We start from the raw sequence: 27,965 nt of genomic DNA, 5'->3' as shown, positions 1-27,965 counted from the left end.
CACTTCGCATAACTAACTCATATGCCAGAAGGTGGTGGGGATGGTGGGGATGGTGGGGGGGGGGGGGGGGGATGCAAGTTCATATATGAGTTGGGCAGGACCTTGGGGAGTCTAGGAGGTTCAGGGGAAGAGCTTTCAAGAACTAGATCTGGAAGTTATTGCTATACCAGCCAACTGTAATTGCCTAAACAGGTCTTCTACTTGTCTCACATGCTATTCTCATTGTCACTATATACCACAATATCGTGTAAATAAATTACACAGAGTCATAAGAGTCACAGAGTTATAAAACACAGAAACTGACTATTCAGTCGAACTTGTCCATGCTGACCAGATATCTTAACCTGATCAAGTCCCATTTGCCAGCATTTAGCTCATATCCCTCTAAACCATTTCCTAATGAAGGGTTTTTGCCCTTTATGTCAATTTCCCTGCACCTTGGATGCTGCCTGATTTGCTGTGCTTTTCCAGCACCACTCTAATCTTGACTCTGATCTCCAGCATCTTCTGTATTCACTTTTGCCTTCATGTACCCGTCCAGATCCATTTTAAATGTCGTAATTTTACCCATCTCCATCACATATTCTGGCAGGTTGTTCCATATATACACCACCCTCTGTGTGAAAAAGTTGCCCTTCAGGTCCCTTTTAAATCTTTCCCTTCTCACTTTAAACCCATGCCCTCCAGTTTTAGATTCCAGTATTCTGGGAAAAAGACTTTTGCTATTCACCCTTTCCATGTCCTTCATGATTTTAAAAACCTCTATAAGATGAGCCATCAGCATCTGACACTCCGGGGAAAATAGCCACAGCCTACTCAGCCTCTCCCTTTAGCTTAAATCCTTCAACCCTGGCAACATCCTTGACAAGTTTAACAACTTTTTTTTATAACAGGGAGATCAGAATTGAACTCAGTATTCCAAAAGTGACCTCACCGATGTTCTGTTACAGCTGCAACATGACCTTCTAACCTCTATACTCAATTCACTGCTCATTAAAAGCAGCATGTTAAACACTTTCTTCACCACTCTTTATCTGCGACTCCACTTTCAAGGAACTATGTATCTGCAGCTAAGTCTATTTGTTTGGCAACACTCCCCAGGATCCTAACATTAACTGTGCAAGTCCTGCTTTGATTTGCCTTACCAAAATGCAGCACCTCACCTTTATCTGAACTAAACTCTTTCTACTACTCCTTGGTCCATTTGGCCATCTTATCAAGGTACCATTGTACTCGTGACAAACTTCTTCACTGTTCACTATATCACCAATTCTCGTGTCATCTGCAAACTTAATAACCATATCTCCTACATTCACACCTAATCATTTATATAAATGACAGAAAACAGTGGACCCAGCACTGATCCTTGCAGTACACTACTCTTCACAGGGTTCCAATCTGAAAAACACAGTGTTTTCCTCCACCACATATTTATAAGCCTTAGCTATGACTTGATTCTTAAGCATCTGGAATGTAGCTGGGCCACTCCATAGTCCAAACAACATCACTTGTCCCTAGTAGATTCCATTTGGTGAAACAAAAGTGGATATTTTCTTACATTTCGATATTAATGGAAATTACCATTGCTCCTTCAATAGATCAGTCTCAGAAAGGAATGTGAATCCCATCAATACTCTCTTCCAATCATGGAATTTGATATGAACCTGTCTTCATCACTACATTTACTTTTCTAAAATCTATTTTGAATCTAGGGATGATCCATCACTTTTAGGAACTAACACTACTGCTGGATTCCAGCTGCTTGGACTTGGTTCAATCAAGTGGTTTTCCAGCATGATGAATCTGTTTTCACTTAATTTTGTTTCTCTGGGTCCAACTGGTAAGGATGCTGTTCCATTGGTCCTGTAACTCTTATGACCACATCATGATTAGATAATGTCATACGTCCAGATATATCTACAGATTATCTTATACTTTTTCAGTAGTCTTATAAGATCTTCCCTTGTGCTTCCTCTAAATGTGAAAACAGTGTGTAACTTACCCATTATTTCTGTGTTAGCTTGTCAAATTATAGGAGGTTTGCTTTAAGAACCGTCAACCTTGCCTTATTGTCTATCATTTTCCACTACTCTTATCATTTGACACACTTGTTCCTCCTTATCCTCTTCCCTACAATGATATTTTCTCACCATGTTTATGTGACAATAATCCATTATTTTTCCTATGACCAGGAGTACATGTCAAATAAATCACTTTAATAACCCTCCTAACTACTTTGCATGGACAAATTATTTGACTTTTAGAAGTTAATCTCACCAAGGCAACAACATCAATACTTCATTGCCCACTTGAAACATTCCAGTTGCTGAATGTTTATCTGCACATTCTTTCATTTTACTAGCAAAACTTTCATATTCACTGTGGTATCTTACCTGTGAGTCTTTCTAGAAACATGGACATTTAATTCAACTGTTAGGATTCGTTGTTTTGGTTTTAAAACTTCTCAATTTTAATGGATCTCTGATTTCATGACCATGACCCAAATCAAATGGACTAAATCCAATAGATTCATTTGGGATCTCTGTTAGCAAATCATAAAAACTTAATCCTTTGTCCTCGTCCTGTGGGTATTTATTAATCATTGCTTTGAGAGTCTGATGCATCTCTCCAAAGCTCCATGGTTTGCAGATGATACATAGTTGATTTCAATTGTTCCTACTCAAATGCTGATGAATTCCTGGAAACTTTGAGGCGTAAAGTTAAAACCCTGGTCAGATGGTATCTCAATTGGTAGTTCATAATGAGTTTAAAAACTGCATTAACTTTTCCACCACAACCTCAAGGAATACCTTCTAGGACTTGGGTTGCCATACCCATATTACAAAATGATGCTGATTTCCTGCTTTCATTTTCAGTAATGGTCCTATATGATCTCCTCAAACATGTCCAAATGGTCTTCAAAAACTGCTTTGGCTATCAAAGGTGCTGGTTGGTTTATATGTTGAGGTTTCCCTCCTACCTCAGACGTACGGCATGTTTACAAAACTGCATTATATCTTTATGAAGTATTGGCCATATAAAATACTATTTAATCAGTGCTTATGTTTTCTGTATTCCTTTTTGTCCTCTCAGGAATTTAATGCGCTGCTCACAATAACTCATTACCATATCTGAGCAGGACCACTATTTAATGAACAACCACCCATTCTTCATCTGCAGATTTGTAAGAATGTTTCACATTCTGATCAGAACTCTATTTTTAATATAATAGTACTTGAGAACCCCTTCAACCTCATCCTGAGTCTCAAATAATCAAGGCATGCCAAACACTTCTTTTCAACTAGGAGAAACTGCAAATGCTGGAGATCAGAGTCAAAAAGCGTGGCACTGGAAAAGCACAGCAGGTCAGGCAGCAGCTGAGGAGCAGGAGAATCAATATTTTGGGCATAATCCCTTCATCCTGATGAAGGCCATATGTCTGAAACATCGATTCTCCTGCTCCTCAGATATTGCCTGAGTTGCTGTGCTTTTCCAGCTCCACACTTATTGACTTCTTTTGAACTGTCTTCTTCTTAAATAGAATGTCAGCTACCTTAACATCTGCTTGTGATATTACTGTGACCTCTGATGATGGACTTTCTTTAGTCATTGCTCAAGTTACCACAGATAATAGAAAAATCCCCATAACTATTTCTGCAACTATTTCCAATGCATTTGTCTCAATTGGGCTTTCCAAGATTATAGGTGATCTATAACTTTCACTCTTGCTAAGTAATTTTTCAGGAGTAAATCAACTCCATCCACAGATAATTTCTTAACTAGCCTGATTACCACTAGACCAGATAACAAGTCACACTGCAAGTGAACTTTATAGAATGGAACTGTGATATACTCTTCCCATATTCCATTTACTAACACATTGGCTTTCACTGAACTCTCCAAAGAGAAAAGTAAATCTTTCTCCAGAAAGACAGTTTCAGTAGCCCCTAATATTATATTAGCTTAGATGCTTAATTTGAAGAAAAAGGGGTTATCTTCCCTTTAGACAAAAAAACCCTTCATACCTCTCATCTACTCTATTTTTTCTTCTTCACTCACATCAGTGTTTACCTCCAGTCTCTTAGTTGTAGTTAAAGCTACAATTTGATATGTGACAGTTTCCTTTTGAATTTACCTTTCAAACTCATTCATGTGAGATCCAGTAAGTCCTATCAGTTTCCTTTATAACCTCCTTGTCCATTAACCCAGTATATGTAATGTAGAGAAGTAATGGGCTGCGTTACTGATATCTGTAATGGCCCAATATGATTATCATTGTTTTTAGGGTGTAAGAAAAGCAGTTTCTCCTTCAGATAGATCTTTGAATGGGTGCTCTTTCAAACACTTGCTATAGTTATTATAGGACTCATTGGATCAGTTCATAATGGATATGCAATGTAGTTGAAGGTGTGCACTGTACCTTTAAGAGGGAGTGAAAGCTGAAAGCTGGCAAGCATCTGTCATGTGGCCGACTAGCACTCACACAGTGTGCTGGAAAATTGAAAGATGTAACATTTGGCTGTAACCTAGATACCTCAAGTTATTTTCACAGCAGTTTGAATTTAACCAATCAGTTTAAATTACACCCCAAGAAACTAAAATCCAATCAAATTTGAATTTTACTGTTTTGACAATGTCAAACTAATGAGACAAACCAATTTTTGGGTAATAAAAAAAGCAGGCATTTTGGACAGTTAGCTAGAAAGAGCACCAACTGCCATTGAAAGACTGCTATTCACCACAATCTCTGTCAAAGGTACCGTTTCCATATGAAACATCTTTGCAGCAGAAGACCAAAGACGATCCAGGAAAATCTACAGAGGAAGACTGATACCGGAGATGACAGCTGCTGTCTAGTTTTGAACATTAGGTTTCTGTAAATTTAATAGGGGCTTTTATTGGATCAGGATATTGTTATAGAGTGGGAGGTAGATAACAAACATTGAAGAAAAAGGAGGTTTAGAGATGTAAATAAGTATTGTTTAATGTTCACTTTTAGATTTAAGGAATATATTGATATTTTTTGTTAAATAGTAGAATTTGGGTAGTTTTCTATCACTCATACTTCAAACAATTTCGAGATGAGGTGAGCTTTTCTATGTGTTTGGTTTAATTAGCAGAAGGGTTTGCTGCTGTGTCATAACAGATATCAGGTAAATAGGCATGGAAGTACAATTAATACAACAATGGGAGAGGAGATTAGGGAGGGGAGGATGGTAAACAGAAGGAGACATAGAATTCATAGAATCCCTACAGTGTGGAAACAGGTCATTCAGCCCAACAAATCTGCACCAACCTTCTGAAGAGTAACCCAGCCAGAACCATTATCCTACATTTACCTCTGACTAATGCACATAACCCACACATCCCTGAACACTATAGGCAATTTTAGCATGGTTAATTCACCTAACCTGTACATCTTTGGATTGTGGGAGGAAACTTGAGCGCCTGGAGGAAATCCATGTAGACACAGGGAGAATGTGCAAACTCCACACAGACAGTCGACCAAGGCTGGACTTGAACCTGGTCCCTGGTGCTATAAGACAGCGGTGCTAACCATTGAGCCACTGTGCCGCCATCATGAAGCATATGTTGAGGCCACAGGGCTTGAAGGTAGTATTGGATGGGTAGGGGGTATTTAGATGGACAGCGAGTAGGAAAAGATGAAAATGTATTGAAGTGATTATAGAGAGTAGGTGGGAAAGGTGGAAATGTGTGAGACCTAGAGCATCTAATTGTCAGACAATATTCTAGACAGCCCACTTTGACATGTGCACTTGTGTGCCATTTACTGTAGTCCCAACTCTCCCCTGCCCCCAAATAAGGATGCATTACACAGCCTTTAAATTGAAGTGGGTCTGTCATATTGGGAAATTCCCCAAGTTGATCTCCTACCATGTCAGTAAAAATATGACTGTGGGTGTTTTTAAGACAAATAAATTTGAATTTTACAAAAAGAGAAGAAATTCAACAGCCAGACATAGACATAAAAAAGAGAGGATGACTTAAAAACAGAATATTAATAGCTTTGTGATTCAGGGCATGTTGAATTTAAATTAATTTATTGTTTTCTGATTTCTTCTCTCATGCGGACATATTACAGCTTATTCAGAAGCTTAGATTTAAACTGAGAAAAACCAGGAGAATAAAGTGGAAAAATTAAACTAAAAGAGCTTAAAATTGGAACTTAGTATAAAATAAAAAATTAGTTAAAAAGTTTCTGTGTTTAGGTTCTGTCAAAAATAGAAAAGTATCCTAGGTAACTTTGTAGACAGGTAACATGAGTGAAGCGAAGGTGGAAACAGGGAATAGGCTTTTAGCAAGCTGAGAACATTTGATAGAAGTTATGAATTAATGCTTCTAATGCAAAGCTTTGCATAGATTTCATGTGTCAACTATGCACCTAGAGAGCTTAATAGATGGAATGGACACTAATCTCCATGAACACTTTTCTGCTCAGAGCACTAATTGATTAACAAAGCCCATGTCTAAAAAAATAAAACTAAAAATCTAATTCAAGTAAGTATTATATAAAAATCCAACCTTTGATAGCTTCAAATTCAATTGAGAAGAAAATTTAACAAACATGTGGCCACTTTGTAAAGATTCTTATTTAAAGTATCCCAAGTTGAGGCAGTTACCCAATGACATAGCTTGACAGAATGATATTAATATTGAATTAAAGGGAAAATAACATTTATACTGTGTGACAATGGTTGGTCCGCATATCTGATTGAAAAAGACAATGCCATGAAGAGTCCACCAGCTAATGATGACTGAAACTCATTGTTCATTGACCAACTCATTGGTCCTTGTACGTATGTGCTGCCTGAAACACATAAAAGTAATACTCCTCAATGCTCTAGCTAACTTATGACTAGTTCTGCGCAACATAAACTGGCCAAATGTTTGGGTGAATTGTTACAATCAGTTTTGACCAGCTCCACATTCATAGTGAAAAGTTCTTCCACATTTGCAAAGACCATACATGTCTTACATATTGATGGTAATCAGCATCCATGTACTTACTTCACATTGCTAACCTAGTCACCAATATATCACTCAAGGGATGTCACAGACAATTGCACTGCAGCACTCGGTCATGGTAATCTAAAACCATCACTATTGTGAGAATCAATATTCACTGAACTTACAAACGCAACAACTTGAACAACTGAATTCAGTTTTAATGACACCATATGTGTCCAAATAGATGGTATTGGGATGATGGGATTCCCAACTGGACCAAACTCTTTTAAATATCTTTGCTGCGTTCCATGACAAACACATGCAGTGACACTTAATCTTCTACCGTGCATATTTCTGAGATGTGGATTATGTGTTCGCTATATTTGAATCCGCAGTTAAACATACAAATTTCCTTACAAATCTTAATACATTGCAATCAATTCACCTTTGAAATAGAGTAATCAGGATATCTTAGTTAAGAAATTGGTCAGATGTTCTCGACTACTCTCTACCACAAACACACCTTCATTGGTCATTATATGTTATAGGATTTCTACAGTTCTGCTCACTATAAGATCAGTCTTATCAACAACCTCAACGGTGAAGTAGGGCCTGAGTTATTTGTTCACCAAGTAAGCTTGTTGCTGAAATAGGATGCATTAAAGCCATTGTGCAGGACAAGGGCTATCCAGACCAGATAATTTTTTATTAGATACCATGCAAACTGCCTGAACAATATCCAGGTTTGGACTGAAAAGCAACAAGTAACATTTACAGCACATAAATGCTGGGTAAGAACTGTTTCCCATTAGAGACAATCCAACCAATGCCTCATGGCATTCAGTGGTGTTATCATTAGTGAATTCCATCAAATGGAGACTTAGCACTCGAGTATTGATTAGATGCAATTTTCTTGGACCTACATTCACTCACTTCTGTGATAACTGGGAATATAAGGATGTCTCAAGGTGGAAGATTAAGGGTGCCTATGTTGTCTGATCTGGCAGCAGAGGCCCTGTTAGAGAAGATAGGGAGGGAAAGAGTTTTTTTCCACCTCCAGAAAGAAGACAAGGAGAGCACAGAGGCACCTAAATTACTGGATCTCATAAAAATGCTTCTCCATAACTACATCACTACTATCACCTACATCATGACTTAAACATTACCCTGTCACAAATGAATAAAAGCGAATTCCTTATATAAAATTCCAATAAAAATGGCTGCTATAAACAGGTTATTGGACATAGCAAAAAACTTCTGGAAGCATTTCCAAGCTTAATGACAGTCAGGCAATCAATAACCCATATAGTTCCTAATGGTTCTGAAATGCTAACTGTTTTGATATAATCTGTTACAGAAACAATCTTCTCTAAGGAAATCCTCTATACATTTGAATTAGACGTTACACCCATCTGACATGAAGATGTTTTAAAACCTTTCCACTTATCCTCTAGGATGGGCCATCAACAGTTCATGATCTGCAGTACCAGTCTTTGTCTTGATGGCAATTGAACCCAAAACATTAACTCTGATTTCTCTCCACAGATGATATTAGATCTGCTGAGAATTTCCAGCAATTTCTGTTTTTGACTCAGAAAAATAGGCCTGCTTATACACATTTTTAAATCAATAGTCTCATGAGGAAAAAAACTCTTTCCCTCCCTATCTTCTCTAACAGGGCCTCTGCTGCCAGATCAGAAAACATAGGCACCCTGAGTCTTCCACCTTGAGACATCCTTATATTCCCAGTTACCACAGTTCACATCTGCAATAGAAGTGAGTGAATGTAGGTCCAAAAAAATTGCATCTAGTCAATACTCGAGTATTAAATCTCCATTTGATGGAATTCACTAATAGCTAATAGCAGGACCTGACTGGAACAGGTCCATGACATTAAACCTTTCTAGAGCCAGTACTAGCTACCACTATTAGATGGAGTGGAGGATGTGGAGTGGTGACATGAAGTTCAGAGTTTGGACAGAAAGCATCTCCTCTACAGTTCTGTTACCATTTTAGTGCTGTGTGGAATTTTGTAAATGCCCTCCCTTCAGTTGCAGGCTGGTGGTGTAAAACTGGGTGACCCAACATGACCATCATCGATCTATCTTCACAAGAACGCTATCAGATGTAGAGAGTGATTTGGCATTTATCTTGAATCAATTCATGTTTAATAGCCTTAATGTGTGTGGCAGAAAGGAGCATAGGTTAGACATTTTTAACTTCAGAAAGTTCATGAATCCAGACTATCATTCATGATTCCACCAATACACAAGTTACAGAGAGGATGGCCTGACTATCCAAAATTTGCAGGACCTTAGGAGATGACTGGTCAGCCAAGTTAGGAGCACAGGGTGTGGGGTCGTTCTATACATCTTACTCTGCACTGTGAAAACTGCCAATGGGACAGAATTTGTTCCCATCCACCATTTTCAAGAGGACATACAGTCACCATTACAAAGAAGAATTGGAATAACATTTTATTACAATGGAAATAACTGAACTTTTTAACTTTTCTTTCCTCCTCTTGGATTTCCTTTTTACCCTGTGGTAAAGTATCTTTCTTATCTTTAATGGGAGCTCCTTTTCTCTGACCACCTATTGATTTCTTATTTCCCCAGTTTCTATCCCTCACAGATTGAAATTGATGTCAGAAGCCAAACTTTGATTTATGAACTAACTCATAATAATTTACCATTTCCACTGTTAATCTTACAATCTTAACTCTCTGTTCTTCCACATGCGTTCTCACCAGTTCAGGAAGTGAATTTTTGAATTCCTCCAAAGTAATCATCTTTCTGAGAATGCAGTATGTTTGATCTATTTTCAATGCTTTTAATCACCTATCAAAGTTGCTCTGTTTGATCCTTTCAACCTTTATGTATGCCTGACCAGGTTCTCTCCTTAGATTCCTAAAACGTTACCTGGAGACCTCTGGCGCTAATTGATCTGCACTTAAGATTTTTTTTCACCTTATCATACTCCCCAGTCACCTCCTCTGATAGCGATGCATCACTTGCTCAATGAATCAACTTTGTTTGGATCTACAAGATCCACATGGTTACTGGCCATTTCATTTGTTTAACTACTTTATCAAATGAAATGAAATGAAAAAGGCTTCCGTGTCCTTCCTGTCAAACTTGGGCATTGCTTGGACATATTTAAACAGATCCCCATCAGGCCTGGCTACGATGGGATTGCTTTCCATCACTGTCCTCAGCATTACTCCCACCTTTTACCTCTACCTCCACTATTTTAAGTTGTCTTTGAGTTTTCAATTACAATTTCTGACATTCAAAACTTCTCTCTTCCACCCTTTCTTTTGTTTTCAATTGCATGTCAAATTGTTTCTTTTCCTTTTCATGGTCAGCCTGCTACATTTGAAATTGAATTTTAGGTATTTCTATAAATTCCGATGGTATTTCCGGCAATTGTAGATGTTGAGCTATTGCTGTGTTTACCTCCCTTTTTCATACAGTCAAAGGTAATTGCAACTCCAGTTAATCTGCCAATTCCAAATGTGTTGCCTTGATCACTTCTTGAAAAACTCCCGGTGACTTATTCTAACCCCAGAAAACTCTTTATGCTGAAAGAGCCATTAGTATACAAGGTACATGCTATTTAAAGCAAGCAAATTTACTTTCCAAAAAGAGGACATCAAAAAGTCACCACTCACTGTCTTTGAGTTCAATAATCCGAAACCCAAACTGGATCCTGACAAAAGCCCTCAATCTGTTATGGACCAGACTAAAGCCCCTTAAAATATATTAAGATGATAGCCTAGACCCTAACTTTTCTTAATTTTAAAGACAAGAGTAAGGCATTGTGTTTCATATGCAATTTGATTTGTTAAACTACCAGGCTTGAAGCAAAGTGCACTTTATTCATATACTATAGTTAAAATACAATCTAAAGAAAGAAGAATTGGCATAACTTAACTCTATTGGAAAGCTTAATAAAATAATAGATTATTTAACTGTTAAACAACAGCTGTTCCAATATAGTAACATCCCATAAACACAGCCTTGGCAAAGGCAAATTCAGTAAAATAAATGGTCTCACTTCAATTCTAGCAACAGAAAGAACTCCAGCTTTTAGTTATCACAGCGAGAGGAATAACAGTTTCCACATCCAGCTTCAAGACCCCAGCAATGACTAAACATTAAACTAAAATTTAAAATCTGATTGAAGATTTGTAGCTCGGGTATCCGTTGTTGTGGTTCTGCTCGCCGAGCTGGAAGTTTTTGCTGCAAACGTTTCGTTCCCTGGCTAGGGAACATCATCAGTGCTGTTGGAGCCTCGTGTGAAGCGCTGCTTTGATGGTTCTTCCGGTATTTATATTGGTTTGTTCTTGCCGCTTCCGGGTGTCAGTTTCAGCTGCAGTGATTTGTATGTGGGGTCCAGGTCGATGTGTCTGTTGATGGATGTTCTTGCCGTTTCCGGGTGTCAGTTTCAGCTGTAGTGGTTTGTATATGGTGTCCAGGTCAATGTGTCTGTTGATGGAGTTTGGGGATGAATGCCATGCTTTTAGGAATTCTCTGGCTGTTCTCTGTCTGGCTTGTCCTATGATAGTGGTGTTTTCCCAGTCAAATTCATGTTGCTGGTTGTCTGAGTGTATGGCTACTAGAGATAGCTGGTCGTGTTGTTTTGTGGCTAGCTGATGTTCATGGATGCGGATTGTTAGCTGTCTTCCTGTTTGTCCTATATAGTGTTTTGTGCAGTCCTTGCATGGTATTTTGTAAACTACGTTAGTTTGGCTCATGCTGGGTATTGGGTCCTTTGTTCTAGTGAGTTGTTGTCTGAGCGTGGATGTTGGCTTGTGTGCTGTTATGAGTCCTAAGAGTCGCAGTAGTCTGCATCGAAGCTGCATCAGGACACTATTCAAAAGGGCCACAACACACTGCAGTACACCAGAACTGCGAAAAGAGGAAGAGGAACATCTATACAAGGTATTCGCCAAAAATGGATACCCACGCAACTTTATCACCAGTTGCCTAAGAGATAGACCGAGGAACGAGGACATGCCACAACCAAAAGGACTAGCCACTCTACCATACGTCAGGAGCGTCTCAGAACTGACAGCCAGACTACTGCGACCCTTAGGACTCATAACAGCACACAAGCCAACATCCACGCTCAGACAACAACTCACTAGAACAAAGGACCCAATACCCAGCATGAGCCAAACTAACGTAGTTTACAAAATACCATGCAAGGACTGCACAAAACACTATATAGGACAAACAGGAAGACAGCTAACAATCCGCATCCATGAACATCAGCTAGCCACAAAACAACACGACTAGCTATCTCTAGTAGCCATACACTCAGACAACCAGCAACATGAATTTGACTGGGAAAACACCACTATCATAGGACAAGCCAGACAGAGAACAGCCAGAGAATTCCTAGAAGCATGGCATTCATCCCCAAACTCCATCAACAGACACATTGACCTGGACACCATATACAAACCACTACAGCTGAAACTGACACCCGGAAACGGCAAGAACATCCATCAACAGACACATCGACCTGGACCCCACATACAAATCACTGCAGCTGAAACTGACACCCGGAAGCGGCAAGAACAAACCAATATAAATACCGGAAGAAACATCAAAGCAGCGCTTCACACGAGGCTCCATCAGCACTGATGATGTTCCCTAGCCAGGGAACGAAACGTTTGCAGCAGAAACTTCCAGCTCGGCGAGCAGAACCACAACATTAAACTAAAATCCTGGTTCTGTGGGAGCTTGACCCCACTCCTTTATGCTGCTTCTATTGTTCCAACTTAAATAAAAAAAAACCAAGGCCTCACAAGCTGTTTACTTTAGTGGCTGGGAACAGACTGCTTAACCTGTCTTCCTGAAAAAAAGGACAAAATGCAACTCTTAAAGTCATAGCATCATCACAATGGGTTTTAGGAGAATTTGATGTCTAATTAAAGAATAACGTAACACATACCTGTAAAGAGATTTTTTGACTGCATTAAAAGTCAAAGGGGAAAATTCTGTTCTGCAAGTTAAAATATAAATTGTCTACAAAAATACAACATAGTCAATTGTGCTTTTAGTCTGTTTGGTAGTGTAAAAGTCTTAACATGAAATCTCATTGTGTTATCCTTCCAACTAATAAGTGCAAGTTCAAAATTCTTATTAAAAGTTATCCATTTCTTTGCACATTGCATCACCCCTCCGAGTCACACAATGCTCTGACTTGGAACTACACTGCAATTCCTTCAGTGTTGTTGGTTTACAAACCACTGTGTCTTTCACTCTGCACTTCCCATTAGGCCAATGACAACTGTCAGCATCCACATGGATTTGCCAAGTGAGTTTGTAGTTTGTGAGCTGGTGATTTTTACATGAGGTACCAACACCAACCCCTGCTGACCATTTTTCACACTTTTCGTATCATCAAAATTAAGCTTCACAAGTTTGAAAACACAGATATACTTAATGACTGTCCATTGTTTAAATTTAGAAAAGCTCACTCTTAAGAGAAACCAAATTGACAGTTTTCCTCAAATCCAGAATTAACATTGTACGAACAGAACAAATGTTATTTTTAATAAATATTTTAATTCTAACATTTTAAATGCTATAAAACTACTTATGTATAGTGCATCTTTAACTCTTTGATGTTTTCAGTTACCTGTCGTTTAGGAGTATTATTTTGGGACCTGGAAACACGCTCTGTTGTTTGTAAATGCATGCAGGAATTATCTTCTGAACTACCTGAATTGGAAGACTGAACACCTAAAATAATTGGAGGAGATTATTAACATGTTTCTCACGAAATGTGAAAAGATCATTTATTGACACCTTACAATATAATTTTCATGCACGAATCAAGAATTTAATGTGTGGATAGTAGCTAAGTAAATTTAACAGATATGGATTGATACAATGACCTGAAAGTGCTGATGTACTAAAAGTGGTAGCATGTTGAATTGAAAAAAACAACTTCTTCCTTAAGTTTTTTGCAGTGTCATAAATGGGTGGAGTAAAAAGAAAGGATATAAAATAAGGCCTTTTCAAGTCTGATGATAGGTTACTGACCTGAACCATTAATTCTATTTGTTTCTCCACAAATGCTGAAAAACCTGGAATTTTCTGTATTTATTCCAGATTTCTACCTTCAATAATATTTCGATTTAGTGTAAAAAATCTTGGTTTTCTAATGATTCATTCTTATTGCCAATGGGATCAGGGATTGTGCCAGTGGCTGACATATCCATCACCCTTTCTGAAACTTTAAAGAAGAATTTCTTGGACCTTTATAACCTTGCCAGTCAACTCAACTTTGAAACAAACAGTTGATTTGCAAATCTGGAAAAAGGAAGCATTTGATAAGAATGTAGGGTTGCTTCCTGACATAAAGTCAAAATTCAAAGCAGCATCAAGCAGGAAGCACTGAACTTTTCAAGTCCCATTAATAGATTCAGCATTGGGACAATGGATTTGAAATAAAAAGGAGACTGTAACTTCAATTAAAGAGCCATCTCCTGATGACATTTTGGACATGGTAGTACATACTGTGATCAAACAGTGTTCAAATGGCAGATTCAGTCTTGAAGGAAACAAACATTCATGTAGTTTGGAAAGCCATAAGGAACTGGAATGATTGAAATTAAGCTAGAACAACTCTAAAATTGGAAACTAACTAGAAAATTAGAGTGAATGCATAGCCAATCCTCACTAGCTCAGTCCTGCTCAATCAAACTCTAACATTCTAAGAACCTGTGATTAAAACCTTCTCCCAAATACCACAGGGTAAAGTCCTATACATGGGATGGTCAAGGGGACAAGTCCACTAAGCAACTATCACTGCCTGACAGCACATCAATAACCTTCAGAATTAAGGTTATTTTTATACTTCATTCCCTTTGAAATAAAGACAAAAGTTCTGTTGCCTTCCCTAATACTTGAACCTGCATGCTTGTTTTTTGTAATTTACGTGCATGGACTTCAAATTCACACTGTATTGTAGCTTTCATGCAGTCTTTCCCCACTTAAGTAACATTCAGTGACTCTTCAGCAACTCTATTCTTCCTGACAAAGTGCACAACTTCACATTATATTTCATCTGTCCAAGTTTGAACCAAGGCTGTAATGAGGTCAGGATTTGAGTGACCCTGGTGGAAACCAAACTGGGTATCAGTAAGCACATTGCTTTTAAGCAAGTGTTGCTTGATAGCACTGTTGGTGACACCTTCTATCACTTTACTGGCGATCGAGAGTAGACTGATGGATCTGTCAATTTTATACCCATTTGCTTAATCTAACTACATTCCTGAACAGACGTCTTTGTATTATCCTCGCCACTTGCCTTCCAAATTATTTTGGCATCAAGTATATTTGTCTATTGATGATATCACTATTTAAAAAAACACTTGCACTGGTACAAGAAACTATTCAATATATTGAAATTTCTTCAACAAATCTTTTATGAAAATTGTCCAGAGGATGCAGGGGAGCTAGCCAAGTGGAAACAAAATTGGTTTGAAGGTAGGAGACAGAGGGTGGTGGTAGAAGGTTGCTTTTCAGACTGGAAGCTGATGACCAGTGGTGTGCCACAAGGATTGGTGTTGGGTCCACTGCTTTTTGTCATTCATTTAAATGATTTGGATGTGAACATAGAAGGCATGGTTATTAAGTTTGCAGATGACACCAAAATAGGTGGTGTAATGGACAGTCAAGAAGTTAATGGTAGAGCTCTGGGAGTGTTGCTGAACAAGAGATCCAAGGGTGCAGGTGCATAGTTCCTTGAAAGTGGAGTAGCAGATAGGCAGGGTGGTGAAGAAGGCATTTGGCGCACTTACCTTCATTGGTCAAAACTTAGATCAGAGTGGTGCTGGAAAAGCACAGCAGGTCAGGCAGCATCCAAGGAGCAGGAAAATTGATGTTTCGGGCAAAAGCCCTTCATCAGGAATAGAGGCAGGAAGTCTCCAGGGTGGGGAGGGGTGGTGGGCCTCCTCCATTGGTCAGGACACTGAGTATAGGAGTTGGGATGTCATGTTGTAGCTGTACAGGGCATTGGTGAAGTCACTTTCAGAACACTGCATACAATTCTGGTTGACCTTCTATAGGAAGGATGTTGTTAAACTTGAGAGGATGCAGAAAAATATTTATAAGGATGTTGCTGGGACCAGATGGTTTAAGTTATAGAGAAAGGCTGAATAGGCTGGAGCTTTTTCTCTCGAGCATCAGAGACTGAGAGGTGACCATATAGAGGTTTATAAAATCATGAGGGGCATGGATAGTGAGACAGTGGCCTAGTAGCATTATTGCTGGATTGTTAAATTGGAGAAAGTGAGGACTGCTGATGCTGGAGATCAAAGTCGAAATGTGCGGTGCTGGAAAAGCACAGCTGGTCAGGCAACATCTGAGAAGCAAGAGAGTCAACTTTTCAAGCAAGAGCTCTTCATCAGGAATGGTAGGGGAGGGTGGGGCTGAGAGATAAATAGGAGGGGGTGGGCTGGCGGGGTAGCTGGGAATGCAATGGGTAGATGAAGATGGGGAGTGATGGTAATAGGTCAGAGAGGAGGGTGGAGCAGATAGGTGGGAAGGGAGATGGACAGGTAGGATGGACAGATCAAGAGGGTGGTGCTGAGTTGAGGGTGGATCTGGGATAAGGTGAGGCAGGGAAAATGAGGAAACTGGTGAAATCAACAGTGATACCGTCTGGTTAGAGGGTCCCAAGGCAGAAAATGAGGCATTCTTCCTCAAGGCATCAGGTGGCTAGATTTTGATGGTGGTGGAGGCCACCACTCCCCACCTTTTCCTCCGTTACATCAACGACTTTATTGGTGCCACCTCGTGCTCCCACGAAGAAGTTGAACAGTTCATCAACTTCATGAACACCTTTCATACTGTCAAGTTCACCTAGACCATCTCGGACACCTCCCTCCCTTTCCTGGACATCTCCATCTCCATTTCCGGTGACCGACTCAACTCAGATATATAATTCAAACCAACCAACCACCCACACCTCCGTCCTTGAACCTCATCCCCCCAATCTCAACAAGGACAGAAACTCCCCCGCCCCGGTCCTCACCTTCCACCCCATCAACCTCCAGGTAGAACGCATCATCTGCCGCCATTTCCGCCATCTACAAACAGACCCCACCATTAGGGATATATTCCCCATCCCACCCTTATCTGTGTTCTGCAGAGACCATTTCCTCCGCGACTCCCTTGTTAGGTCCATGCACCCTCATTAACTTACCCTCCAATACTGGCACCTTCCCTTGCCACCACAAGAAGTGGAAAACCTGCACCCACATCTCCCCCCTGCCCCTCATCTCTGTCCAAGGCCCCAAATGATCCTTCCACATCTGACACAGGTTTAACTGTACTTCCACACATGTCATCTACTGTGTCTATTACTCTCAATATGGTCTCCTGTACAGTGAGGAGACAGAACTCCAACTTGCAGAACGTTTCAGAGAACATCCCTGTGACACGGGCTCTAACCAACCGCACTGCCCTATGGCCGAACACTTCATTATTGGCGCAAAACCTTGGCCTCTTTCACCACCAAATTCCAGCCACCTGATGCCTGGAGGAAGAACGCTTCAGCTTCTGCCTTGGGACCATCCAACCTCACAGAATCAATGTTGATGTTTTCAGTTTTCACATTTCCCCTCCCCCTACCTTATCCCAGATCCAACCCTCCAACTCAGCAATGTCCTCTTGAGCAGTCCTACCTGTCCCTCTCCCTTCCCATCTCTCCGCTCCACCCTCCTCTCCGACATATTACCATCACCCCCCAACCTTCATCTACCCATCGCATTCCCAGCTACTCTCCCCCCAGCATGACCCCCTCCTACTTATCTCGCAGCCCCCTTGCTCAACCCCTCATTCCTGTCGAATATCTCGTGCTCGAAACTTGGACTCTCCTGCTCCTTGGATGTTGCCTAACTGGCTGTGCTTTTCCAGCACCACACCTTTTGACTCTGTTAAACTGGATATCCAAGGTAATGTGCTGGAGACCAAGGTTCAAATCCCACCATGGCAGATGGTGGAATTTGAATTCAAAATATCTGAAATGAAGATTCTAATGACGACTGGGAATTCATTGTCGATTGTTGGAAAACCCATCTGGTTCACAGCTGCCTTTTAGGGAAGGAAACTGCCATACTTACCTGGTCTGACCTACATGTGACACCAGACCCACAGCAATGTAGCTGATGCTTAACAGTGCTCTGGGCAATCAGGGATGGGCAATGCCCTCATCCTGTCAATGAAAAAAAAAGCTAAGGTCTTTTTCTTAGGGTGGGTGAGTCCAAAACTAGAGGCCATAGGTTTAAATTGAGAGGTGAATGTTTAAAAAGCACCTGAGGGGTAACCTTTTTATGCAGATGGTGGAATGAGCATGGAACAAACTGCCAGAGGAAATGGTAGAGATGGGTACAATTATAACATTTGAAAGGTATCTAAATGGGTATATGAGGGTTTACTGGGATATGGGCCAAATGCTGACGATGGGATTAGGTCAGATTGGGATGGCTGGTTGGAGCTGACAAGTTGGGCTGACGGGTCTGTTTCCGTGCTGTGTGACTCTATGACTAAAAGGCAGGACAAACCAACTGACCAATTACTGCCTCATCAGTCTACTCTTAGCACAATCTGCTCACTGATGCCCAGTTTGCGTTCTGCTAGTGGCACTCAGCTCATCACCCCATCACAGCCTTAGTTCAAATTTGAACAAAAAAGCTGAATTCTAGAGGTTATGTGAGAGTAATAATGCCACATTTAACCAAATATGTAATCAAGGAGCCCTAGCAAAACTGGATCAATGGGAATCAGGAGGCAAACTCTCCACTGGTTGAAGTAATACCTAGCATATAGGAAAATGGCTGCGTTTGCTGTAGGTCAGTTATCTCAACTCCAGGATATCTCTGCTCAACCAGCTTCAGCTGCTTAATCAATGGCCTTCTCTCCATCATAAGGTCAGAAGTGAGGATGTTTGCTGATATTGCACAATGTTCAGCACAGTTCCTCAGATACCGAAAAAGTCCATGTTCAAATGCAACAAGATGCACACAATACCCAGGTTTGGGCTGACAAATGGCAAGTAACATTCATATCACACAAATGACAGATAATGATCATCTCCAATAAGAAACAATTTAACCACTACTCCTTGACATTACATGGAGCTACCATCACTGAATCCCATCAACATCTTGGGGGTTAACACTGACCAGAAACACAAGTGGATTCACCATATAAATACAGTGGTTACAAGAGCAGATCAGAGGCTATGAATACCGCAGCAAGTAGCTCTCACCTCCTAACTCTCCAAAACCTGCCCAGAAGCTACAGGTATGGGTCAATGTGATGAAATACTCCCCACTTGCCTGGATGAGTGCTCCAACAGCACTCATGAAGCTTGACACCATCCTGGACAAAATAGGCCACTTGATTGGTACCACATCTACTAGCTTTGGCTCCTTCCATCACCTACACTCAGTAGCAGTAATGTGTGCTATCTATAAGAAATTTATAGACAGCACCTTCCAAAACCACAATCACTTCCACTGAAGGACAAGGGCAATAGATACATCAGAACACCACGATCTCTTTCAAGCCACTCGCTTGAAAATACATCACTGTTTCTTTACTGTCATTGGGTCAAAATCCTAGAATCCCTCCCTAATGGCACTATTTTTAGATTAGATTACTTACAGTGTGGAAACAGGCCCTTCGGCTCAACAAGTCCACACACCAACCCGCAACCCACCCATACTCCTACATTTACCCCTTACCTAACACTATGGGCAATTTAGCATGGCCAATTCACCTGACCCCTCACATCTTTGGACTGTGGGAGGAAACCGGAGCACCCGGAGGAAACCCACGCAGACACGGGGAGAACGTGCAAACTCCAGTCAGTCACCTGAGGTGGGAATTGAACCCGGGTCTCTGGTGCTGTGAGGCAGCAGTGCTAACCACTGTGCCACTGTGCCACCCACATTATGGCCAAGGAACTTCTGTAGAGATGTCCTGGAGTTGAGATAACTGACCTACAGTGTATGGACTGCGACAGTTCAAGAAGGCAGCTAACCACAACCCTCTCAAGGATAACTGGGGGCAACGATAACTGAAGGGCAGCCAGTGATGCCCATGTCCCATGTGAGAATAAAAATATTTCTATTCTATTTATAAGTGGAGCTGTCTATCTAAACACTCACTAGACAGATATCGCATTCCGAAAATGATAGCTTGGCAAATCTTTTAAGCAGGACAAATACTATAATGGCTTACTTCAATTGATACCTAGCACTGTTTTCGTTTTAAAGCAGTGTACTTGGACATTCATATGGCAACTCTGTAGTTTTTTGAGGGTTCTTTGATACATGACAGTCACAATAAGTTTATGCACATTTTACACAAATGCCTATGTTTAATAATCGCAATGGGTACTTTACCTCTCCCAAAGAGGTACCAAAAGCTGTCTTGCCTCTACTGAAAGACAGCTTACCTCCACCAAAGAACAGCTTAACTTCCCCAAAGCTGTCCCAGAATCAGAACAAAAGGTACCTTTTATCTTCAAAGGGGTACCCTGGTAGTGAAACAATATATTAGGTTCAGACCTGCTCTTACCTGGTACAGTCTCAAACATCAGCTTGTAGGCACTTAATTAATGAAAAGTGAGGAATACTCACTTGAGGAATTGAGCAGCTGATGATTTACACGGTCAGTGTTTTCATAAGACCATAAGAGCATAGGATACAGTAGCAGAATTAGGCCATTTGACGCATCACGTCTGCTCCTCCATTCAATCAACTGATATGTTTTTAGCTCCATTCTCCTGTGATCTCCCTATAATTCTTGATTCTCTTACTAATCAAGAAACTATCTTTTCTGTCTTAAATATACTCAATGACTTGGCCTCCTTCACCTTCTTTGATAATGAGTTCCACAGAAACACCATCCTTTGGCTGAAGAAATTCCTCTTTACATCAGTTCTAAAGGGTCGTCTCTTCAGTTTGAGGCTGTGGCCTCGGGTCTTAGACTCTCCTACTAGTGGAAACATCTTCTCCATGTCCACTGTATCTAGGTCTCTCAATATTCCACATTTTTCCATGAGATCCCCTCACCCTTCTAAACTCCATAGAGTATGGACCCAGAGGCCTCAACTGTTCCTCATAAACCAAATAGCCACAATTCGCTATTTCCAGCCCTGCAAAAATGGGAAATGGTGTGCTTATAGTGAGATTTAGTATTTTCAAAGACTTCCATTATTTTAATCATGCAAAAAATGCCACATCGAGACAGCAGTAGGTCAGATGTATCAGATTAATTAGGTGTTCAAATAATTAATTAGAGGCGGCATGGTGGCTCAGTGGTTAGCGCCAGGGATCCGGGTTCAATTCGCACCTCGGGCAACTGTCTGGGTGGTGTTTGCACGTTCTCCCCGTGTCTGCGTGGGTTTCCTCCGGGTGCTCTGGTTTCCTCCCAGAGTCCAAAGATGTGCAGGTCAGGTGTATTGGCCATGCTAAATTGTTCATAGTGTTAGGTGGATTAGTTAGGGGTAAATGTAGGGAGTTCGGTGGGTTACTCTTCAGAGGGTCAGTGTGGACTTGTTGGGCTGAAGGGCCTGTTTCCACACTGTAGGGAATCTAATCTAAAATATGTTGGAACCTAATCTTTAATTTACTTTATATTTTGGGAGATGCAGAAATTTGCAGAATTCAGTTGTTCACAAAGCAACTGAAGTAAGAGATGTTAAGTCAGACCACATTTCACAAAAAAATGACAAAGGGACTATGAAGCAATTGCAATCATGTTTGTCTTTGTCTGTAACTCAATCATCTAATAATTCACAAAAAACTTTTCTAAAACATAACTATATTGCAATTAAGCTCATTATGCTTGAAATTAAATCAGACATCTTACCCCTCATGCAGCTGGTAGAATTTACTCTTTGAAACACACTTAAATTTACACTTGGTGCAGGTGACTTCCTCTCTCGTCCCCTTTGACGATTTGGAGTGCATTGCTGAATATTCTGAAACAGATCAGCATTATGTGATTTAAAGAGAAAGTCTTGTTATATGGTAAAGACTTCCGAGATTGCAGTCACCTTCAATTTCTCAGTCTGCCCTCTGCACTTTTTGCATTAATGTTTTCATCCTTTCTCCACAGTACACAACTGTACGCAGCTAAAAATTTCTCAGGAAATTATGGTGACTGTTCTGAAGCTTGCTGTTATGTCAAAATGGCCAGACTCATTCACAGATTTTCTTTACATTTCTATAAGCATGTGCCTTACCGCCACTTAGCACTTCCTCCTTGATCAAAATCAGGACTTGGAATGTGTACTCAAATGTGAGAATTAACTTGTTTCCTATCACTTCACATTAAAATACCTGAATGTCAGCAGCACTGTGACATACCCATTTTTCACTTATTTATATAATGGCTCCACAATTAGTTTACTTTTCTGTTGGAATATTCCTGTAAATATCCATCAGATACTGTAGGAGCAGCTGCTATCTCACATAGGTCCTGAATGCCTGAATTTCCAACCTTGAATGTAAGCATCCAAAATGGTCTTATGGGACAGAGGATTTAGTTAACTCTATAAGACCACTGACATTTGGGAGGATAGTAAGTCCATAAAGCAGGATTTCTTTATGCCTGACTCTCAGTCTGGACTCAAAGCAGTATTAATACTGCACTCCATAGTGACATCAGTTACATCTTGTCAAAGCCAGCAGGAAATTAACTTGCCTGGTCAGGATTAGGACATGCTGTGATTTTTAAAATCCTTTAAAATGGTCCCTAGATCAGGGAGCTGGGGTCAACAGCTTTCAAGAGGGGAGAAAAGGACAGGTCTGTAATTAAGCAGGCTGGCAAATGTGCTCCCAAGCTGCTGAAAGTTCACTTTTTAAGGCAATTCTTCTGAATCTTCAAGCTGTGTTGGAAATTAGCTACAATGTATACATTTTCTTATGTTATTTTCTTTCCAGACCTATACTATAGCATTACTGACTCTATATTGGCATATATGACCTTTCCATTATAACTTCCAACATCCCTATTTAGAAAACACCTGTAAAGAAACTGCCTAATTATGCAAATAATCAAGTATTTGCACAGTGGCTCAGTGGTTAGTACTGCTGCCTCACAGCACTTGCCTCATTGTGGAGTTTGCACATTCTCCCCGTATCTGCGTGGGTTTCCTCCAGATGTTCTGGTTTCTTCCCACAGTCCAGAGACTTGTGGATTAGCCATGTTAAATCATCCATAGTGTTCAAGAATGTGCAGGCTAGGTGGATTAGCTATGGGAAATGCAGGGTTACAGGGATTGTGGGGATGAGGGGCGGGAGAGTTGGGTTGGGCGGGATGGTCTTTGGAGGGTTAGTGTGGACTTAATGGGCTAAATGGCCTGCTTCCACAGTGTAGGGATTCTATGGATTCTATGTCATTCAGGCACAAGGGTTTTGGAAAGTGTTTGGTTGGATGCCACTTTTACCTTAACAGCTGAAATGTCTATTGTTCAAAATAAACTATTAATCAAAATAGCAAGAAAAAATAACTTGCTTAATACCATGGTGAAGTATATCCAGTGAACTGTATTTTGTGTCTTTCAATATCTATTATTGAAGTTTCTATCTGAAGGCCACAATCTGAGCATATGCAGTGTTAGACACAGGAATAGCAAGCCAGACTAAATCAGACTTGCTAACACTGTGCATCATGATACAGTGAAATTAAAATATTTAATAACCCTCAAAGTTACCCAACTATTTCCAATCAGACTTTAAGAATGACAGATATCAAACATCAAATGTAAGCTTAAACAGAAATGAATAATTTAGATTAATACTGTAACTTCAGCAGAGTGAAGTTAAACAATAACGTATTCTAATTAATGCTTATGGTTTAAACCAAATCTTCTTTGATCAAATCATCTACTTACACGCACAGACAGACAGGCAGATACTTAGACAAAATTAAGGGATAAATTTGAAGCAAGTTCAAACTAGCAAATTCAATAATCATTTTAACAATGAGTATGACACCTTTATGAAATTCCTTAAATATTGCATCCAATACAGGGTGGCAGGACATCCAAAAGAGGGCAGCATAAAGACTTCACTGAAGAGCATTCTGGAAGAAGTCAGCTCAGTCACCATGGGTGAACAGCAGATTGTGGAAAAATCCAATGTCAATGAACCACCAAAACATGAAATATGGACATAATCAAGATTAATAGTACCTACCCAATTGGTAAAGACTGAAGTCAAATGAAGTAAAAGATGGCCTGGGTGACTGCCTTGGTGCAGATTCTGGGAGTACGCCAGACCTGCACCACGTACAACAACACTGAGAGAACCACATACCTGATGACTGGGTTTTCACCTGCAATGGAGAGCAACCAGTGCTCCCATCTGCCCAGCTTCTGCCTCACTTTAATCAAGTCCCTCTGAACCAAATTCCCAGCCATCATTCACTTCATTTGGACTTTGAAGATGGACCGTGTCTGAAGGGACATCACGTATAAAGATCTGGACAAAGGAGGAGAAAACACATCCACCACTATCTTCACCCTGACTGCCACCTTTGCGTGTGGCTGCATCAAGCTGTGCTGAGACCCTTGGTATGCAAATGATGTACTGAGGTTCTACCTGTCCCTGGTGTTGCGAAGGATGGGCCTGACTTCACTGCCGCAGAACGTCCCAGTAGTTGGACTATTCCATATCACCTGCCCTTTGTGGAGAAATTTGTGAAGTAAAACATCTTTGACCACAAGTCCATCAGGAAGTCGTCAGCACATAGTGTCTTTAAGATCCTTCATTAAAAGTAGAGGGCGGATCCTGTCAAGCGGTTCCCTGGGCAGACTGTCAATGTCACTTGGCAGAATGCCTCATCACCAGAAGTTTCAGACAAGCACGAGGACACCACTTGGCTAGTATTGAAAAGGGCTCTGCTTGTGAGATCCTTTATGTATGCCTGGACTCTCTGTGTCGCTGCACGCTGCCCTCGAAGCAACTACGGAGGGGATGAGACTGTCACACACCTCCTTCTGGAATGTGCCTAATACTCCTAGAGACGTGGAAGAAAGGATTGCGAGGATGATTCAGGAGAACAGTGAAAGTAATAGGGTGGTTGTTATGGGGGACTTTAACTTTCCAGATATTGACTGGGAAAGCGATAGCTCGAGTTCGTTAGATGGGTCGGTGTTTGTCCAATGTGTGCAGGAGGGTTTCCTGACACAATATGTAGACAGGCCAACAAGAGGTGAGGCCATACTGGATTTGGTTCTGGGTAATGAACCAGGCCAGGTGTTAGAATTGGAGGTAGGTGAGCACTTTGGGGACAGTGATCACAATTCGGTGACTTTTACTCTAGTGATGGAGAGGGATAAGTGTGCACTGCAGGGCAAGAGTTATAGCTGGGGGCAGGGAAATTATGATGCGGTGAGGCATGACTTAGGATGCGTGGCTTGGAAAAGTAGGCTTCAAGGGAAGGGCGCAATTGATATGTGGAGCTTGTTCAAGGAGCAACTATTGAGTGTCCTTGATAAGTATGTACCAGTCAGGCAGGGAGGAAAGGGTCGTGTGAGGGAGCCGTGGTTTAATAAGGAATTGGAATCCCTTGTTAAAGGGAAGAGGGCGGCCTATGTAAAGATGAGGCGTGAACGTTCAATTGGGGCGATTGAGAGTTATAAGGTAGCCAGGAAGGATCTAAAGAGAGAGCTAAGAGCAGCAAGCAGGGGACATGAAAAGTCCTTAGTTGGTAGGATTAGGGAAAACCCAAAGGCTTTCTATAGGTATGTCAGGAATAAAAGAATGACTAGGGTAGGAGTAGGTCCAGTCAAGGATAGTAGTGGGAAGTTGTGTGTGGAGGCTGAAGAGATTGGGGAGACACTGAATGAATACTTTTCGTCAGTATTCACTCAGGACCAGGACATTGTTGCCAATGTGAATATTGAGTCACAATTAAGTAGAATGGATGGCTTTGAGGTACGTAGGGAAGAGGTCTTGGAAATTCTATAAAGGGTGAAAATAGATAAGTCCCCTGGGCCTGATGGCATTTATCCTAGGATTCTCTGGGAAGCAAGGGAGGAGATTGCAGAGCCATTGACCTTGATTTTTATGTCCTCGTTGTCTACAGGAATAGTGCCAGATGACTGGAGGATAGCAAATGTGGTTCCCTTATTAAAGAAGGGGAGTAGGGATAACCCTAGTAACTATAGGCCGGTGAGTCTCACTTCTGTTATGGGCAAAGTCTTAGAGAGAATTGTAAGGGATAGGATTTATGAACATCTGGATAGGAATAATGTGATCAAGGATAGTCAGTATGGTTTTGTGAAGGGCAGGTCGTGCCTCACAAACCTTATTGAATTCTTTGAGAAGGTGGCTAAGGAGGTGGATGAGGGTAAAGCGGTAGATGTGGTGTATATGGATTTTAGTAAGGCATTTGATAAGGTTCCCCATGGTAGGCTACTGCATTGAGGGTGAGTTGGAGGTTTGGATTAGGAATTGGCTCGCTGGAAGAAGACAGAGGGTAGTAGTTGATGGTAAAAGTTCATCTTGGAGTGCAGTTATTAGCGGTGTTCAGCAAGGATCTATTTTGGGACCATTGCTGTTCGTCATTTTTATAAATGACCTGGAGGAGGGGCTAGAAGGTTGGGTGAGCAAGTTTGCGGATGATACGAAAGTCGGTGGAGTTGTTGACAGTGAGGAAGGATGTGGCAGGTTACAGCGGAATATATATAAGCTGCAGAGCTGGGCAGAAAGGTGGCAAATGGAGTTCAATGTAGGTAAGTGTGAAGTGATTCACTTTGGTAAGAGTAACAAGAAGATGGGCTAAGGGTCAGATACTTGGTAGTGTGGATGAGCAGAGGGATCTTGGTGTCCATGTACACAGATCTCTGAAAGTTGCCACCCAGGTAAATAGTGCTGTGAAGAAGGCATATGGCGTATTAGCTTTTATTGGTCAAGGAATTGAGTTCCGGAGTCCTGAGGTCATGTTGCAGTTGTATAAGACTCTGATGTGGCCGCATCTGGAGTATTGTTTGCAGTTTTGGTCGCCATACTATAGGAAGGATGTGGAGGCACTGGAACGGGTGCAGAGGAGGTTTACCAGGATTTTGCCTGGTATGGTAGGAAGATCGTGTGAGGAAAGGCTGAGGCACTTGGGGCAGTTTTCATTGGAGAAAAAAAGGTTTAGGGGTGATTTGATAGAGGTGTACAAGATGATTAGGGGTTTAGATAGGGTTGACCATGAGAACCTTTTTCCACATATGGAGTCAGCTATTACGAGGGGGCATAGCTTTAAATTAAGGGGTGGTAGGTATAGGTCAGATGTTAGGGGTAGATTCTTTACTCAGCGAGTCGTGAGTTCATGGAATGCCCTGCCAGTAGCAGTGGTGGACTCTCCCTCTTTATGGGCATTTAAACTGGCATTGGATAGACATATGGAGGATATTGGGCTAGTGTAGGTTAGGTGGGCTTGGATCAGCGCAACATCGAGGGCCAAAGGGCCAGTACTGCGCTGTATTTTTCTATGTAATTCTATGAAAGTAAGTCTGGAGAGGAATGCAGTAGTGCTTGTTGAGTTTTGTCCCGAGCAGCACCTTGACCTAGGACTCTGTGCTTTATGGTCTGTTTCCCAGGACGCACTCCGAGACAAACATCAATCATGCTGGAAGACCATCAACTTGGTGAAAGGTACTCTTTAGTCTGCCCAAAACTTGCTGGTGTTCCAGTTGAAGGAGTTGACCCTGACTGAGTGTTGCAGACTGGTACATTCCAAGGTCCAGGACTACGTGCTGGGGGACGCTCTAAAGCTTAAGGCAGCTGCTGCCAAAGCGCAGTGGGGAAGGATCACCGTGTAAGGTCCGCCTGTCAAAGAATAACCGGGGTTTATTCAATAATTGGGCCCTGCCGATACCTCAGCTAAATGTCAAGAGGTTGATTGTCAATATAGAGAATGATGAATGTCACAGCTTAATTTGTTCAATGTAAGTAA

This window comes from Hemiscyllium ocellatum, chromosome 10 (assembly GCF_020745735.1).
Source record: "Hemiscyllium ocellatum isolate sHemOce1 chromosome 10, sHemOce1.pat.X.cur, whole genome shotgun sequence".
Classification (NCBI taxonomy): Eukaryota; Metazoa; Chordata; class Chondrichthyes; order Orectolobiformes; family Hemiscylliidae; genus Hemiscyllium; species Hemiscyllium ocellatum.
The sequence above is the reverse complement of the archived record's forward strand: the minus strand, read 5'-3'. Positions refer to the sequence as shown.